The 4,394-nt window shown below is 37.7% G+C and overlaps 1 pseudogene; it reads right to left on the bottom strand.

The window, feature by feature from the left end:
• Window positions 1-1,437: 1,437 nt before the first annotated feature.
• Window positions 1,438-2,919, bottom strand: LOC100406537 (mitogen-activated protein kinase 8 pseudogene; annotated as a pseudogene).
• Between the last annotated feature and the right edge of the window lie 1,475 nt (window positions 2,920-4,394).

A 4,394-nucleotide genomic window follows, 5' to 3' on the forward strand; every position in this document is an offset into this window, starting at 1 on the left:
ATCACTAGATTATAATTTACAGTGTTCTCTGTCAATTTAATGGCTCTAGAAGTACTATACTGTTATTTCTAAAAGATGATTTGTTACTTCACAAAATGTCAATATCAGGGCTATAATCAGGAATTCTTAGACAAGAAGGTTACAGGAAATCATACTGCAAAAGACATATGTCTTCTTAAATAAGTACATTAGCAATATTAGAAATTATGCAAACCATAAAAATTAGATTTAATGTATCTGCTGGATGCCAAATGAATAATGAGATTTTATTCCTTGTTTTTAGCTGTGGTTTGTTACATTAATGAATAATTCTCATAGATTCTCTTTGATTGCAATATGCCTTTTTCTTTCTTTTCTATATAGGTACACATATACACATATGGATATACACATACATATACATATTTAAATAATGTTCAATTAGGTGAATGGTAATTAACTTTAATCCATTGTTAGATTGATGTTAAGAATTCTTAAAAAATATTTTCTTCATCTTTGTTTGAAGTTCTGCTTTTATTTTAAGATGGATAGTAAACACTACAATTTATTAGGATTCCTCTGTAGGTTTGATGCTTTTATACTTCTGGACAAAAGCCCACTTACTGTAAAACCATGGCATCTTCCATTCTAGCAGTTGCTCTTAGAAGATTTGCTTATTGTTAATTCATTTATCTTCCCTTACTGAGTGCTCAATCTAAGCAAGTAATGGCACTAAATTTTTAGGTATAGAGATGAGTAAAGTCTTTAGAATTAAAATGTTCATGAACACATAGGTGAGCAAGAAATGTACATAAATACTTGGAATGCAATAGTTGAGTTCTTGACAGAAGGATTTTGGAGTATAGAGTACAACTTTTTTTATATAAACTGTTTAAAAAATTATGCCACAAGTCTGAATGTTGACATTTGCATATGGAGATTTATAAGTCCTTAACCCCTCTCTTACCTATTGTTGCCTTCATTCCAAGTCTCTTGCTTATAGATTGAAGTACTTAACCAGTCCAAAAAAATATTTTTCAGAATGTGAGACCCATAAAATGCTTAAAGAATTCTATGCTTCTCAGTCGTGGGACTCTATGCTTTTCAATCCTCTGTTTTTCTCTGGAGCATTGCTTCCGGGTTTCTACTAACTTATACTGCACCTTCAGCTACCCAAAATCCAGTAGTTTCAGTCCAGCAAATACTCAGGATGAAGAAAAGCTCTTAGTTTATTTGTTAAAGTTGCAGCTGCCTTCCCTCCACCCCCCCTCCCCTTTTTTGGGGAATACAACTTAGGTTTTAAATTACATCACTTGAAATAAAGATAAATAAACTACTTTGCTACAAAATGAATTCTACGTTTTTTGAAAAATCACTCAAAAATAAGACCACTGAATTAGTTGTTTTCAAAGTAGTTCTATCAATGACTAACCGACTCCCCGTCCCTCCTACCCCCCTGCAAAGCCCAAGTAGTCATCTACAGCAGCCCAGAGGCCCAGCTGATGCTTCTAGACTGCTGTCTGTATCTGAGGTCAAAGTCGGATCTGTTGACACTGAAGACACATCATTGGCAGATGACGATGATGATGGATGCTGAGAGCCATTGATCACTGCTGCACCTGTGCTAAAGGAGAGGGCTGCCCCCATATAACTCCATTCTTGGTTCTCTCCTCCAAGTCCATAACTTCCTTATATATCAATTCTTTCCACTCTTCTATTGTGTGTTCCCATTCATCTAATTGCTTGTCAGGTATCTTTGGTGGTGGAGCTTCTGCTTCAGAAGAATCATACCAGACATTGCTGTACAGGTGCTGGAGAGCTTCATCTACAGAGATCCTTTTAGATACATCCATGACCAGCATTTTGGATAACAAATCCCTTGCCTGAGTGGCTTTAAATTTGTTGTGTTCTGAGTCAGCTGGGAAAAGTACATCAGGGAAGAGTTTCTCGAAGCTATATCCAGCATATTTAGGTCTGTTTTCAGTGTAAGTCCTTACCGTTGGTTGCAGTTTCTTCATGAATTCAGGACATGGTGTTCCAAGCTGTTCAATAACTTTATTCCATTGATCATTATGATCTGTACCTGGGAACAAAACACCACCTTTGATCATTTCTCCCATGATGCACCCAACTGACCAAATGTCAACGTTTTCCTTGTAGCCCATGTCGAGAATGACCTCAGGTGCTCTGTAGTAGTGAGTCACTACATAAGGCATCATCATAAAGCTTGTTCCTGCAGTCCTGGCCAGACAAAAGTCAAGAATCTTCAAAGTGCAGTCAGATTTTACTACTATATTACTAGGCTTTAAGTCCCGGTGAATAATTCCAGCAGACTGAAGCTTGATTCCACACAGCATCTGATAGAGAAGGTAGGACATTCTTTCATGATCTAGCTCCATCTGAATCAACTGGCAAAGATTTGCATCCATGAGCTCCATGACTATGTAAACATCTTGAAATTCTTCTAGGGATTTCTGTGGTGTGAAAACATTCAAAGGCCAATTATATTTTTGTGATTAACACATTTCATAAGAACTAGCTCTCTGTAGGCCCTCTTGGCATGAGTTTGATTCTGAAATCGTTGGCTTAGCTTCTTGATTGAAAGATTTCTTTCAAGAACAGCGTCATAAGCTGCACATACTTACTATTCCTTGAGCTCCTGAGCCTATCTATAGGTTTTAAATTCTGATAATCATTTCAGGACTGTGAATATAGAATCTCCAATCTCTACATTATAAAAATTGTTGTCACGTTTGCTTCTGCTCATGATGGCAAGCAATTAATTTAATGGCTTCATCCAAAAATTCACCAAGAAGCATATTCCAGGCTAGGTGGTGAAGAAACAGATGCAAGACAGGCTTGCCTTCAAGGAAGTCCCATTTTGATTGCTTGCTTTTGTCAGGCACAGCACTAAACATGTTCACTTAGAGCATCTGACCTGCTGGGTTTAATTAACGTTAACCACAGCAGGGGAATCTGAGGTAACCATTACAAATGACTGTAAGGCTGCAAGACCGGCAGCGCAGCGAATGGCTATAGGAAGCCCGCCAGCGGAGACAGGGGCCGTCCGGGCGGTCTCCACGACCGCTACCCAGCGCTGCTCGCGGCTCCGCGTTCCGAGCTGCGTCGTCCGGCCTCAGCCGCTCAGCTCCTTTTGATTATATTTTTAAGAATTAGAGAACTATTGATCTCTGAAATAAAGACCCAAAGACTGCTTCTCACATCTCTTACATTTTGCTCTAAAACTAAAAACAACATTCCTTCCTGTATTTGGTTTTATCATCAATTCAAGTTCCTAGAATTTAAAGATCACCAGCTCTCTGTAGTCAACATTTGACTGTCCAGGCAAATTAATAAAACACATACTAGAATAAAAGAGCACGGTATATATCACGTAAGAATACATCAGCAAGGAAAAAGTTATGAAATACATAAAATAAGAAAGAAAACATTTTTTAGTCAGACTTTTCAAGAATTTACATCAAAAGAGGTGGGCATTGGAAGATTTTCCCCTAATGTCTGAGATAATTAGATCCCCTAGATTTTGAAGTGATGAACTAATATTTAAAGGCCTTTTGGGTAGGAGGACAGCTGCATACTGCAATTGTTAATGTTATATTGCAGGGAGGCTGTATTGTACTTGGGAGTACACATTATAAGTAATTGTAGTTAGCGAGATGATGAGCTCTTTTTCTACCACCTACGGCTTGCTGGCCTTCTATATTTTTAATCCTTAGAATCTGTTTTTCTTGCTTTTTGTTATTTTATATACATCAGTGCCCTTCTTTGGTTATTTGGTTATTATTCTGTCCATAGACTGTCAAGAAGTTTTACTGCAATTTTACCTGACTCTCCAGTTTGAGTCATTATCTTTACACTTCAATATTTATTTGTATTACTTTCTTACTAGGGGTGAAATATATACTTGTGACAACTCTCCAGTTTTAACATCTAGAGTGGCCTTACCTTCATTGGGTTAGAAAAACTGATAAGCCTGAAGTAATATGCTGTTTCTTTTTATAAATTAAATTAGGTCATTTTCCCAATCCAGTCTATTATTGATGGGCATTTGGGTTGATTCCAGGTCTTTGCTATTGTAAACAGTGCTGCAATGAACATTCGTGTGCATGTGTCCTTGTAGTAGAACGATTTATAGTCCTTTGGATATATACCCAGTAATGGGATTGCTGGGTCAAATGGGATTTCTATTTCTAAGGCATTGAGGAATCGCCACACTGTCTTCCACAATGGTTGGACTAATTTGCACTCCCACCAACAGTGTAAAAGTGTTCCTTTTTCTCCACATCCTCTCCAGCATCTGTTGTCTCCAGATTTTTTAATGATCGCCATTCTAACTGGCGTGAGATGGTATCTCAATGTGGTTTTGATTTGCATCTCTCTGATGACCAGTGACG

The sequence above is a fragment of the Callithrix jacchus genome, chromosome 16 (assembly GCF_049354715.1).
Source record: "Callithrix jacchus isolate 240 chromosome 16, calJac240_pri, whole genome shotgun sequence".
NCBI lineage: Eukaryota > Metazoa > Chordata > Mammalia > Primates > Cebidae > Callithrix > Callithrix jacchus.